Raw genomic sequence first — 14743 nt, forward strand, 5'->3', positions numbered from 1 at the left:
CTTTTGTTCCTCCCTCCTGCCCCAGGGACAATAAAACAAGATTTTAAAGGGACCAAAAGAAAATGTCATCTCTGTGGGGCCGGGTAGGCTGGGACACGCAGCAGTCTCAGGACAGCAGAGTTAAGTGAGTGTCCATTGCTGTCAGGGATGCCAGCCAGCAATTTATTTTCCACATTAATTTTGACTATGAGTCCCTACATGGTTACAGAGTTCAATTTTCACAGGGGAAATCTGCCCCTCCACACACAGGACAACAAATCAGCTTGACCTAAAGTTGTTCTTTCCTAAATTTCTTGTGGAATCTTGGCTGGACACAAGTTGTCTCAAAAGCAATTACACTGTCATAAATAATTTTCCACCTCTTTTTCTGTCTCAACCATCCAGCTCCCCTGGGCTCAATGGAAATTTCCCCCTTTTATTAGGTTAGATGAGTTGGCACGGAGAAGAACTCTGTGTTCATGGCATCATTGTCTGCTGTGAGCCAAATCCTCAGAGATCTCCCTCCTGCTAACACAAAGGATGTGGTTGGGGTCAGACTGCCCCCAGCATCCCCCCAGTACCCCTGCCCTGGGAGACACCCGCAGTATTGCTGCAGAAGCCCAGCTGGGAGTTTGCAGACCTGGAGCATCATCTCTGCTGGGATGGGAAGGGATGGCAGAGAGCCTCCAGGCAAGTATGTGCTAGAAATGCTTTGCTGCGTTTACACGTTAGCAGAGGGTTTTTATGCACGTATTTCTCAGTTCCTGCTCCATTTCCAAGCCGTCCCCTGTCCCCTCCTGTTCTCAGAGCCAGGCAGTGCGCGACGGAGCCCTCCCAGACAATGGCTCAGCAATGTGACTAACAGCTGCCACATGTGGACACGTCCTCCTGCTATTTAGTACCAGACTGTGCTCTTTTTTTTACTGCGCCTTTCATTCAAGCTGCATCCCCAAACCACTTCACAGAGCAGACTAATTAAAATCATGGGTACAAAGCCATGCAGGGAGAAAAAACCCTCTTGAAGGCATCCAAAGAGTGAAGGGATCACGTTCAGCCCACAGGCTCCTCTGCGGGGTGACCGGTGGGTTCCTCCCTGCTCTCAGTCACACCCATGTGAAATCCGGGCAGATTTCATTAATTCAGCCCCTTCGAGGGCTGGTAAACAATTTTCAAGGGTCATTAGAAGCGTTGTTGGACCTAAAACCCCTGTGCTGCTGTAGGAGCAGCAAGCTGCTGCCAGTGGGAGCCAGGGCACGTGGCAGGGCGGGACGCTGGGAGGAATACAGGGAGGCTGCAGCTTCCCTTGTGTCTTTTTGCACCTCCTGGAGCATTTCGGGAGGATGGGAGGATGCTGGCCCATAGGTATAAGGAGCAAGTATCCCCAGGCTTCCCAAGCTGCAGCCCATAGGGCAGGAGCCAGGTGGCTCAGGCCATGTGAAATTGTGGCAAAGCCTCTGAATTTTGCAGCAAGGAGGAGTTTGTTTCTTGGCACTCACAGAGGTGGGACTGTTTTACTCTCTGTCCTTACGTGGGCTCAGGTTTGTGTCCAAACGAAGAGTCCATCCTCTTCCCATTCTTGTGACCGCATGTTTTGAATTAAATCATATCTAAGGCACTCAGGAAAGTGTGAAGCAATGTTTATTTAGAGGATGAAAGTGTTGGGAGAGCAGAAAGAGGACAATTCAATGAGACGGCGTTGGCCAATATTAGTAACTAATGAACAGGAAAACACAGAGGAGCCCAAACCCATGAGCCAGGCCAGGGTGCTGCCAGGATTCTGAGTTGCATTACTCAATCAGTGGAAAGTCCAGGTAAAGCACATCCCCTGGCTGCACATGTGGTAGTGATTTGGGCAGATATGCTGTCAGAGCGACGCTGACATCATAGCAAGAGGTATTTACAGCCAACACAGAGGGCTTGGGGTGGACATCAGCCCCCTCTCCTTTTTCTTTCTTTCTTTCTTTTCCTTTTTTTTTTTTGTTTTATTCTGAGCTGTTATTATAAAGTATTATTTATGAAGTGGTGAGAGCATGAGCAGCACAGGCCTGCCAAACTTAAAGCACTTTTCATTTAACAGAATGAAAATTATTTTAACATGAGTATCTAAAGCAAAGATCCGCAGATTCTGGACAGCTTTATGGAGGCAGGCTATAAATTCTGAGCTCACAAATGTATTTTCTGTGCTGTGAGTTCATGTCACCAACAGGCTCCTCTTCACCTCTGAGAGTTTATTTTCAATAAACACAAGCGAAACCCCCAGCAGTCTCCAGAGGAGGATGTTAGCAGCTATTACTGTATCTAATCAACAGCGATCCATGAAGTGTTCCAGAGGATGCTCAGAAACAGAGCTCAGTGCTGTCCCAGTGCTGTGTGCCTGCACAAGGCTCACCTCGAGAGTGGGAGGCATCACAGTGGGGTCCATTCGTTGCAAACCTGACCCACTGAGGGAATTGGGACTCATTGTGGTCCAGGAGTTCTGCTGAGCTCGCAGGAGGGTCCCAGGATGACCCCCCACCTGCTGCCATGCTCCCAGCACAGAGCATCCCCAACGGGGTGCAGCAGCAACGTCCCTGCCCATGCTCACGCAGATGCAAAACACCATCACAGCATGCTCCTGCTCAACTCTTTAACCAGCAGGATGTTCTTCCCTTTCCCACTCTCCTTTCCTTTCAGCCCCCGTGATGCGGAGCAGCCCGGCCCCATGTGCTGCACAGGGTGATGCACCAGGCTTGGGGGCACAGGAACGCAGCCAGAGGGGGCCACGTGCAAAACCTCTGATTTTTCCAGATGAAAACCTCACCAAAGCCCCCTCTGCTTCCTTCCTGCCACCCACTGCAACCTGCCTCCTGCCAGTACCCGCAGGCAGGAGGAACACGCCATGCTTTTCCAACACGCAATTGGGCGTTTTCCACTCACAAGAGCCAGAGCTCAGTCGTGCAGCCCCCAGCCCACACTTGGCTGCACTTTGCACACGGATGGAGATGGAGGATCTGCAGTGATCTCATTTGTGACAGCTCGGAAGCGACCTGCTGACACTGGGACGCTGTGCTTTGCTTCCTCGCCTGGGCCGCTCAGCCAGTGGGGTATTTGTGTTTCTTTCTCACATAGTTCAGAATGCCAATTGCTGTCATATTATTTTCATTGGGAATTTTGTGTCAGTTCAGTTTGCTACTGAAATGTATCCTCCCCACAGATGAAGGCTGTTGGGAAACCACAAGCTTCGTGAAATTCAAAATTGGTAAGCAGCAAAATTATGAAACCACAGGAAATGGAATGAGCAATTCCTGCAATTCTTGCTTTTCCCCTCGACTCCTCAGTTGCTATTAGGAAAAAAAAAAAGAAAAAAAAAGAAAAAAAAAAAGCATTAAATGGGGTGTTAGCAAAAGCTTCCTGTCCTCCAGTAAGATTTCTGGTTTTCCTAGCATGCAGTGGGTGCTGAGAGGGATGGAGGGGTCCTGGGGGGCAGTGCTGACTCACACTACTGCCAATGCATGGCTCGGGGTGAAAGAGATACATCAGGGTCAGTGTGGAAAGGATGACAGGAGACCCCACGACAACAATAGGCAGTGACAACGCACGGCCCGGAGAGCAGCCACGCTCTTTGCTTCTTGTTTAATGGGTGGGTAATTCATCTTGCTGTTTGCATCGTGATACGTGCTGCTGTTTCCAACAGCCTACGGGCCCTGGGGACCAGTACCGTGCCTGTGTCAGGCAGCTTGGCCTCACAGTTGGGATGTTGGTCCTTTCCTTTGGGAGAAAACCACCAATTTTTGGCGATGTTAATCACTGCAACGGGACCCAAGCCCACAGAGAGCTGCAGCACAGTCCTGGAACTCCTCATGGTTGTGTCTCACCCCAGCACACGAAGCCCAGAACCCTCTCTCAACCATCTTCTCGTTGCCATCTCAATTACAGGCTAATGGGACTCTGACTATGGTTGCGCTTCTTCGCTGCAATTTGGTTTGCGTTTCGCTGTTGACATGTTTATGGGGTGATGATGGTGGGGCAATGGCCCGTGATGGTAAATGAGAGACATCAGCATTTCTTTCCCCCCCCCCCCCCCCCCCCTTCTGAAGAACGCACAAGTTGCAAGAATAGCCAGAAGCTGAAAGTTGTGGTATGACTGAATGCAGGAGCCTGCAATGCTCTGAGGCGTGATTCTCACAGCCTCACACAAAGGTCTGAGGCCATGGCAGCCCCAGACCTCTTCCTCTGATCACCGAGGTGCAGCTCCAGCCTGGCTTTGGAAACGTACGCAACTACCAATCCTTTAAAAGAGATCAAAGCACCAGGGTGCCTGTGGTAGTTATACTCTGTCTTGTTTTTGGAAAGGGAGGGGTGAATTCTGGGTCTGTGATGAGGATTGAGCTGGATTGCAGGCATCCACCTGTCTTCCCTGGACCTACAGCTTACAAAGGGGCCAGGAGGTTGCACGTTTACATTCCAGCATGCAGCTGAGTGGTTTCTCCTTCCAGGGCAGACTTGCTACCTGAGAATCGTTTCAGCCATGATGTAGATGTCCAGGTGTCTGCTTGTACATGGAGGATGAGCTGTGGTGCCTGCTGGGTATGTGCTGCAGCACATCTCTTGCATGCTGGCAGCCTGTGTGCAAGACATGGGCACAATCCCCAAATCCAGCAGCCACTGCCATTTCACCCAGGGCTGAGACTCGTTCCTGCCTCACACTGTTGCTGAATTTCACATTCCACCATTCTCCAGCTTCCCAGCATGCTGATCTTGGCTGCACTTCTGAGCCTACCAGCTCCCAGTGGCCACAGAGGTCCCTGTGGGGTGGGACAGGCTCTCCTACAGCCAGGAGGGACCCTTCAACCCTGGTATGAACCTGCCCTGTGCCAGGCTCACTCACCCCGAGCACCTTCTTCAGGTAAGGCGGGCAATCAGCAAGACATGGGTCAGCAGCAGCTCAGTGGGATGAAATGAAACCATCACAACCCCTGGCTGGCAGATTTCTCTCAGTCCTTTGTCAGCTGGCTGCTCGAGGGCCATCTCCTTTTAGAAACAGGCTTTGCCATTCAGTAGGTTTTCATGGCGACCAATAACCCAGAAGCACCGCTGGCTCTTCCTGGCTGTGCAACCTGAGGCAGGGGCTAACGAGGCAGCCCTGACCGTGCTGCTTGCACAGCTGCACCTGAAAAGGAACAGATAAAACTTGGTCCCATGCAGGTCAGCATGGTGCAGCTCCCAAATAATTGGCTGCACATCGTGGGGAGCACTGCTGCGGTGCTGTTGGCTCCAGTGGGACATCCCAGCATCTCGGATGGGTTATGAGCATCCTTGCAATATTTCCCCACAAAATGTCAAGGGATGGTGTGGAAAATGATGCTTTTCAATAACAAGCAAATATTCCTGAGTGAAACCAGATCTGTTTATTTTGACTTCACTGTTGCAAATCATTGCAAGAAGAACCCAGTCCTGCAGAGTGGATCTGATGTGGATGCGAACCACATGAAGTGCAGGTCTGATCCTGCACAGAAACATTCTGAATTTGCTTTTTTTTTTTTTTTTTAATTTTTTTTTTTTTTAAATCTAATTTCTTATTGAAACAATGTGGTTTGTATGAAGGTTTTGATGTTTTGTTTTAAAACCACACATCTAATTTTAAATGTTTAAGGCTTATAAATAATACAGTAATTCCGATGCAGCCAAAGAAGATCTCATGCGAGAAACAGATAAATCAGTAAATCAGTACCTCATTTACATGTTTAACATGTGCCACATTTTATTCCCTATCTTCCTTGGATGGGACTCAAAGGGACTGCAGGAAGAATTTGCCCCCACATCCCTGCTTCATCCTGAGATAAGTTTGGGAAGAAAAAAAAAAAACCAACCAAACAGTGGAGCTTTTATCACAGATGTCAGCAATTAAACCATCCATTAAATAAAACATTTGCTCACCTTATTTCTCCCTTTCCTCATTTGCTGAGGAGTATCTCTCTGCATAGCTGCATCCAAGCCAGGGAGCTTCCCAGTGCAGCCCTGGGCAGGGGGTCAGGGTCCATCCCAAAGGGTGCATTGCTGCCCTGCAGGAACTGAGGGTGCAGATCCCCTTGCCTGCACGACACAGGGCATGCAAAAGCTTTAGAGAATTAAAGCATGAAATTAAATTGTTTTTACGCGTCTGCCTGCAGCTCTGCACCCACCTCCCCAGTGGGGATGAACACAGTGCTGCTGCAAAGCTGTTCCATTTTCACCTGCTTTTGCACCTGCCATCGGTCATCCAATCATTGCTGAGGTGTTTGCTCATTTCCTCCTTGCTGCCATCCAGGAGAGCTGCTGTCTCATGCAGAAGGGTTAATCTCAGGCAATTAATTCAGCCTCTCCAGCCGTGAAAATGAAATGTGCCCCAATTACTGTCTCTCCTCCTAGAATCTAAGATTGAAATCTCATTAGCACTTCAGCACAACCAGGAATGTTCTAATGGGGGTGTTAGATGTGTTAATGGGAAACATCTTCCTTTATCCTTTGGCGAATGAAGCTGCTTCCCCCAAGTAAGAGTGGGATTTCATCTGGGAGGGTGCACATGGCCGGGCTTTGGCAGCATTAAATCCTAAAAAGAACAGAGCATGGAGAAATGCAATAACCCCAGGCTCGATCAGGATCATTCAGCATCACCTTTATCTGTCCCTCTTCTTCTCTCATGATTGGCATTATCCAACAGCTGCCAGGTGCCATGACCGAAATTCGGAGCCAGGTTTTGGGTTGATGTGAGGTATACTTTGCCATGTACCTTCCCCCATGCAGAAGCCAGGCGCTGCAGCACGCTGCCCAGGGCACAGCCTCACAGCACTGCCTTGCTGCCTTGCTTTTTCAGCTATGGCTCCTCCAAAGAACTTAAGGCCAATGCAAGCAGATAAGGATGAATCCCATCTGAAGCCACAGTGCAATTGCTTGCTGGCAGTGCTGTCTGCTTGGGAGCTGGGTGGCACGGTGAGGGCTGGCACCAGCAGGGAGCCTTGCTTTCTGGATATCTGCTTCCAGACTGCTGGTAGATCTTTGTATTTCATTAAAATTACAAAACTACATTGTGTTGAGTCTCACGGTCTCTACTGGGTACAGCTCGTCTGAATTCCAAGAAGCACCAGAAGTGCTGCTTTTATGGGGCCTTGCTTCATTGCTACATGCTGACAGGAGCAGCGCAGGGACCTCGTGGGGACAGTGCCCCTGAGCACCGGGTGCATGGGACATCCCCACTTGGGGGATCTTCTCCTTCAGGGACATTCCCACTGCAATAGCTGACCTGGGAGACGTGCTTGTAAAACCTCAGCGGCAGCATTCTTGTTCAAGCGCCGACGTTTCAGGGGGAGTTTGCAATGAGAGTTTTACTTTGAGTGAAAAATCCAGTTTGATCTTAATTGCAGAGCCATCCCTGCTGCGTCATTAAATGGATAAAATAAATAATAATAGAAAGCAGATTTGCTGAATGTCACTGTGGAGCTAGTAAGCCAAGTTTGGTTTGACTATGTGCTACATCAGCGTCTATGCTGATCCTTAAAGCACAATAAACACCAATGGTACCAAACGCAGCAGATGTGATGCTGTTAAAGCAGGTAACATTGCAGCTGGGATGGTTTGGCCTAATCCCATTTGAGCTTTTGGGCCATTTTCTCCTTGGCCAGGGCTCTCTGCCTTCTTGACTGGCTTGGTGGCACTTGCCCACATAAAAAAAATATCCTCTTTCTGCTTTATCCCATGGCAGCAGTGAGGTTAGCCCTGCCTCTGTAGCTCTTCTGATACGGCTCAGTGCTCATAAACTGCTGGAAGAGGTTGGTGAAATCAGGAAAATGCCAGATTACGAGCACCGCGCTGGGTCACCGATTAACAGCTCTTGGCAAATGGAGCAGTAATCGCAGCATGTATTTCATTTATGAGAGCAGAGCCCCAGGACTGCTGCTCGTAATTCAGCTGGGGGCTGAATGAAGTGAGATCTTTCTCTGCTTCAATCAAATTCATAAAAGCAGAGCACGGAGCAGAGCCCATTGCTGTGGCCACAATTGCAGCTTGGGAATCAGGCTCAGCTGCCCATTGCCTTGCTCAAACCCACAGGTTCCACCCTGCGCTGCTCGGGGGCATGAGATGGACCCTGCTGGGGGGGCTGGCAGGGTCTGGAAACCACCCTGAGGGGCTCAGCAGAACTGCCCTTGTTCAGTTTAGGTCTGCGCAGGCATAATGAGAGCCCTCAAATACACGATTGCAGAGAGGATGGAAATCATTCTGCTGGGCATTCCCAGTTAATCGCAGTGGGATTGTGGTGCAGAGGATAGGAACCCCAACCCTCAGGGCACTTCTTCCTTCCACCTGCCACCTCACAGCCCCTCCTGCCTCCCTGGTGCTGCTCATTTCTTCCTCACAGCCCCACACCGGTTGTGCCACCAGAAGACAGGCACAGGAACCTCATCCCTACAGCAACATCTAACCACAGAGAGAGAGCAGCTCCAAAGAAATCACCGCAAGGACTGCTGCTGCTCATCTTTGAGATATTCTAATTAAAACAATGGGGCTGATTAATGCAGACCAGATTTGGAATTGGACAAATAGAAATAGACAGGGATGGGATTAAACTGTGAGCCCTGCTGGAGCTTCCTAGGGGGGTGGGAGCCTCTGGGAAGGGTGGGAGTCCCATGGCAAGTGAGCATCTTCTGCCCCAGGTGCAGGGTTGGAGGTGAGGGAGAACCTCTTCGATCACACAGCTCCATTCTGGCCAGGCTGAGCACATGGGTTCGGTTTCACTACAGCCAGACTTTGCTCTATGTGTGTGTATGGGAACTACTGAGTCACGGCCTGAACCTCTGATTGATCACCTGAGGTGAGCCATGAGCCAGCCAGAGGAGCACAGGTGAAGGCAATTCACCTGTGCTGCTGGAAGGGGTGGAGCCAGGCTGCACCCCTCCTAGACCTATTTAAGAGCTGGCTACCAGTGGGGAAGGATCTTGTCTGGAGATTGCCTCTATTGGTGTTTTGTGGTGAGCCCAGCTGAATGGTAAGCCTTCCATTTTATTTGCTTTTGTTCTCATTGTCCATTTTTCCTAACTCTCTTGATTATGTTGTGGTTGTAACATCTTGATATCCATTGATTATACAGTGTGCAAGCTTGCAGTGAGGGGGGAATGCAGGGCATGGGCGACACACAGCAAAAAGCCCAGCAGAAGTGGGTGAAATAGAGGAAAGTTTGTGACCTCATTCATTTAGTCATTGGAGGATTGCTCCAATGTCTCGCCTATCTTAGCATGTGAAGTAACTTGTGAATGCAACATGATTTTTAAGTCAATGACATCCTTTTAAGCAAACAACATTGGTATCTCCCTCCCAGTCAGCTCCTGGTCAATTATCTGCATTTTCACAAGTGTGCTGTTACTGCATGGTGTGTACAGTTTCCTCTGTATATTGCAGCATCCCGAATCAAAGAAATCTTTCACACGAACATTGCAGGCTGAAAACAATAGAACCAAACACCACTTCTTCGACTTAAATTGCTAACAGACCACAAAGTTAAATAGATTTTTTCCATCTGAGAGCTCTCTGTAGCAGAGTTGATCACGGAGGACCTGATAATATCTCTAAATAACTGCGCAGGAAGTGGATCCCACTCATTGCTGCCGCTTTCACTCCAACATCACAAAGCTGCAGTAAAGGGAGAGAGCCCACTCACATCCCCATGGCTGCACCCTCATGGCTGCACGCGGAGCTCAGGGCCTTGGGTGTGCAGTGTTGGATGCGTGTCGTCCCACATCTCAAAACCAGGAAATGAAATTGAAGCCAAAATGGAGATATCCCCTTGGAGTTCCTCCCTTGGCGGAAGGACAAGCTGCGTGACAGCTGCTACTCCAGACACTGAAAATGTTCATTCATCATGGAAAAGTCCTTGTTGCTTTTCGGCTGAGAACCCATGTAATCACCATGTAACTAAATTAGGAATGGGTGGCTTTGCTCAGTTTCAGTTTCACATGATCCAAATAAGACCTTTTTGGTTGACTCATCTGGGAACTGTGCTTTATAATATCTTCAGAAGTTCAAAAACGTTCAGAAAAAGAAATATATCTCGTATGATACCTAGCTAGTGCCTACTTACTGGAACTGATAGCTGACTTGATACATTCTCTGTTTTGAACTTCTGACGTTAAAATGAAGCTCTTAGAACTCAGCCTTTGCTATTTATCACATTGCTGGGATTGTTTTTCGGCTTCTTAAATGGAGATGAAATACCCATGACGTGGAGGTGCAATGCTAAGGCCTGAGAGTGTGATACTCAGGACGTGGAGGTGCAATGCCCATCACCTACGGATGCAAGGCCCAATAACCAGGGATGCAGTGCCCACCATCAAAGAAAGGGTGCAATGCCTATTGACCAAGGAGGCAATGCCCATCACCTGAGGATGCAATATCCATAAACCAGGGATGCAGTGCCCATTACCTAAGGATGCAATGCCCATCATCAGAAAATGCAGTGCCCATCACCAAAGGACACAATGCCCACCATGCAGGGGTGCAAAACCCAGCACCCAAGGGTGCAATGCCTGCAGGCTTGCAGTGGCCACGCCACCCCATGCAGCAGCCAGGCAGGCTGTGGCTCTGCATGCCTGTCATCGCCCTGCGGGGAGCTTTGCGCAAGGCGATCCGCTGTGAGGATTTGCACATAAGTCACAGGGTTTAACTGAAATCCAATTTGCCAGGGAGGAGTGTTGGTTTAGATTATGGAAGAACAATTCACTCGTGGCCTTCTCTGGAGAGGAGAGAGGGAAAGAGCTGGCAGGGCAGCCTTCCCCTGCCTGGGTCGGGGTTTGCAGGGCGCTCACGGGGCCTGAATAAAAACAAATGTAAAACGGATAGGTACATTTGTAACCTATTACCACACGGGCTTTATGAAACTCTAAACTTGCTGGCAAGGGGAGGGAGGCAGTGGCTTCCAGAGTATTTTTTTCTTAAATGAGAAAGCTGCCTCAGATGGAGCAAGTTCTCATGCAGGCGCTGGGTTGCGGCTGAGCTGCATCTGAACGGGAACAGACGATGGGAAACAGAGGCTGTGCCAGGGAACACAGCAGTGCTGGCTTTGTTATGTGGGACAGGAATCTGTCCCCATGTAGGGTGTGAAATACTGAGTGTGGGATGCACAGTGCAGGGTGCATGGCATGGGCTGCATGGTGCACAGGGCAGGATGTGTGTGTGAGAGGGTATTTCAAAGGCTTGTACTTTGACCAAACATATGCATTGTGTTTTTATTTTCTGAAAGGACAACAAAAAGTGCATCTCTAGGTTTGCTCCCTGCCAAATTTCAGTCCTCTGGTTCAGTGCATGAAAGTGTGGGAGCTTCTCAAGACAGGTGAAACCTTCCAGAAAACAAAGCAAAATGCAGCGAAAGGAAGAACGCATCCCAAGGCAAGGATGCAGCAGAACAAACATCAGCCCATTTGACTTGAGTTGGAAGCAGCTGCTCCTAGTGCTCATAGTGCAAGGTGCCTGACAGCTGTGCAATGGCCTCTGTGCAGCTGGCTGTTTGCTGTAAGGGCCAGGGAAGGATTTTGAGTTTTCTAGTTGTAGAAATAGAATAGAAATAGTGGACTAGAGAATAAGAAAAACTAAAACGAAGTAAACCTAGTTCTCAGCCAGCTGTGCATTGTCACTGCTGCATCCCCAGAGCCTGGCTCCTGACATGGCTGTTGGAGGGCAGTGCTGCTCATCAGGACAAACATTGGGCTGCCCAGCAGGTAATTAGCAGAGATGGCTGATTAGTGCTCAGGCTCTTTAGACAGCCCTGGTGTTGTGCTGTTCTGCACAGAGTGGCTGCAGAACCAGGATTGCCATAATTGCAGTAGAATCATAGAATCACAGATTCCTTAGAGTTGGAAGGGACCTTTAAAGGTCATCCAGTCCAACCCTATTGCAATGACCAGGGGCACCCACAGCTCCATCAGGTGCTCAGAGCCCCTCCAGCCTGCTCTTGGGTGTGTTCAGGGATGGGGCACCCACCACATCTCTGGGCATTTGACAGGAACAGTCCTGACAAGCTGGAAGAAATGAGCCTTCCTTTTCAGAAGAGGTGCCACCATCTAAGGCACAGAAGTGATGTGTGAGCAGCAGCATCTCACTGCAGAGGCTGTGCCATAGCCCCACAGCTCCCAGCCCTCACTGAGCCCCCAGCTGAAAATGGAGTGGGATGTTTTAACCATTCTGATAACGCATTGGTGTAATAAAGTGCATGGCTGTTAGCTAACAGAGTGAGTTTGTTACTGATGTGTGCCCAGCACTGGTGTGTGCCTGCAGAGCCCTGAGCTGCTGTGGAATGTGAACAGGAGTGAATTCCCCTTCTAAGCCGAACTGCTGCGAGGCAGCGAGTCGCTTTTCTCGTTGAGCACAAGCACATGTTCCAGTATCAGGTTCCTAAGTGTAAATGGTGCTACCTGCTGGCATGTGAGTTTTTTATGGATGTGCTCACGCTTGAAAATTGGGCCCTCAAATCCCGTGCAAAGCACATGAATTTTTGAAGGGGAGAAATATTGGGTTTTATTTCTTAAGGGAAAATAAATGTGATCTCAGAATAAATCAATAGAACATGACTTTGTTCGGTGGAATAAGCCAAGTGGAGACATGGAAAAATAAACTCTTCCTGACAACTCCTGCTGAAAGATTCTCATCTCTCCAGGTCATGGGATCAACAGCGGGAATGACAGCCACTTGAACTTTGGCAGGATGCCCTCCACGGCTCTGACAGATGTTTCTGGTGCTAACCCACGAGGATGCTTTGCTGATTGCTTCTGGTCCCGACAGCGCTCGCTCCCAGACAGACTGTGAGCCCCAGCGTGGGGGGACTGGAGCTACAGGAGACAGCCGTAGCCCTGGAGCACTCCATCATTTTGCCATGCAGTGCTGCAAAAAGCGTTGGGTGGATCTGAGGGTTCCATCTGTGTAGAGGTGGTGGGCAGCTCAGAGCCGTGCCTGGGGACCCAGGAGCAGCCCTGTTGTGTTCACAGAGCAAACAGTGAAGGCCAGCAGGACAAAGCTGAGAAGGTGACACCTGGAGTCCCGGGCAAGTCAATGAGAAAGGGAGAAATGCTCATTTAATTTGGTTCATTTGTTATAATGATTCTTCACCATGGGCCGTATTAAACACTTCAGTGATTTTTGCCTCTAAAACCCTCTTGCAGGGATTGTGATGAAAGGTATATTTATTGTACTTCAGCTTGGAAAGTTGTTTCAGATGTTTCCAATTCATCAACCAGTTCAGACATCTGTTCCTGGTTGGGGCAGAAAAGCTGAACTCGCACACACGCACCAAAAAACGTTCATTTTGGAGATTTCTCTGATGAGTTTTCTAATCCTAACACGTTGTCAGATAGTGCTAATTGTTAGGTCACCCCCAGCCAGGTCGGGGCCACCCATGGCCACTCGCTCCCCCAGCCACCCAACATGGGGTCCCAGGGGATGGGAGGCACAAACCCTGCAGTGCAGGAGAGGAGCCGAGCGTCTGCAATGGTGGGATCATCCTGAGACTGCAAAGTTTGGCTTCAAGGTGGAGCAAAACTCAAATATTTAGAAATTCTCCACTACAGAAAATAAAACCTAAAAGGAAACGTTGAAGGAGAGGGGATAAAATGCTTTGCTGAGGCATAGATCGCTTGTTTTGGTTTGGTTATGACGTTTTACAATCTATTCCATTCTAACCCTAAAAAAAATAAAAAATAAAAAAAAATATAAAAGAAGGCAGTGAGGTCATTTCAAATAAAAAAAAAAAATCCCAAATGATTCATTCAGAAAATGTCAAAACAGGATGCTTTGATAGCATCAACAGTCTACTTCCAGATTTCTTTCGAAAGACCTTTTGGTTCTATCGACCAGGTTGCACAAGGTGCTGTGATTTTGGGAGCTGAGCCTCGTCCTTTGGCAGGATATGGGCAGACACATTTCCCACTGCTGCCTCTGTTCTGATTCCAACGTTCATTAATGCTCACGCTGAGCGAGCCCAGGTCGCAGCACTGCACATCCCAACGGCTGAGTGGCAAAGCTTCTTGAGAATACATCCCCACCGACCAAACCCAAGCCAAATCTCAAACCCAGAGCTTAGGCTTTTGTTTTGCCCTTAACCTTGTTCCTCTTACCAGCACCCTGGTCACTGTAACCATCCCACCTGATGCTGCAGAGGTTTAAGGAGAAGAGCCTGGTGCAGGATGTGCCTGGGGAGCAGTGATGCCAGAATGCCTCTGAGCATCAGCAATGCAGTGCTGGTAGATGGCATCACCAGTGGGCATGGGAGGCTGTGCTCCAAACCTGTTGGGGAAGGATATGATGAGCTAAAGGCTGGTTTCCAACACATGGTAAAAGCTGTGTCCTATTGATACAAGGCCAAATAGAGAAGGAACAATTGAAAATGATGGACTGCAGGAGTCTTATCCCGGTGGTGCAGAGAAAGTGTTTTGTGCTGTGGCCCAAGAGCAGACATCTATGAGCATCTGATGGATAAGCTGCAGGTTTGGGGGAGCAGAGGAGCCCCCATAGCAGAACTTGTCCTCCTCACTCCCTCCCAAAGATGCCAGAGGCAGTGATTTTCACAGAATAAGAACCAAGTATCATGACAACATATGAGAAGACACACTGCTATCTTTCTCTAATATTTTGTCAGTGATTTATTCCGCTGTTTTCTGATGGCTGAGATCTGGAGCAAGCAGGCTGTGCAGGACCCGCAGCAGTGCCAGCAGCTTGGTGATGGATGGGATTTTCCAGCACCGTGATGGGGATGGAGGCAGTCAGCAGTGGG

General features: G+C 49.1%; 1 long non-coding RNA gene across 1 annotated transcript; it reads left to right on the forward strand.

Annotated features, from left to right (window-relative positions):
* Positions 1–8929: 8929 nt before the first annotated feature.
* Positions 8930–13586, forward strand: LOC125703861 (uncharacterized). Its single transcript, XR_007380982.1, has 2 exons — positions 8930–8977; positions 12635–13586. It is a non-coding gene; the product is annotated as an uncharacterized LOC125703861 (long non-coding RNA).
* The last annotated feature ends 1157 nt before the right edge of the window (positions 13587–14743 follow it).

Source organism: Lagopus muta, chromosome 23 (genome assembly GCF_023343835.1).
Source record: "Lagopus muta isolate bLagMut1 chromosome 23, bLagMut1 primary, whole genome shotgun sequence".
Taxonomy (NCBI): Eukaryota; Metazoa; Chordata; class Aves; order Galliformes; family Phasianidae; genus Lagopus; species Lagopus muta.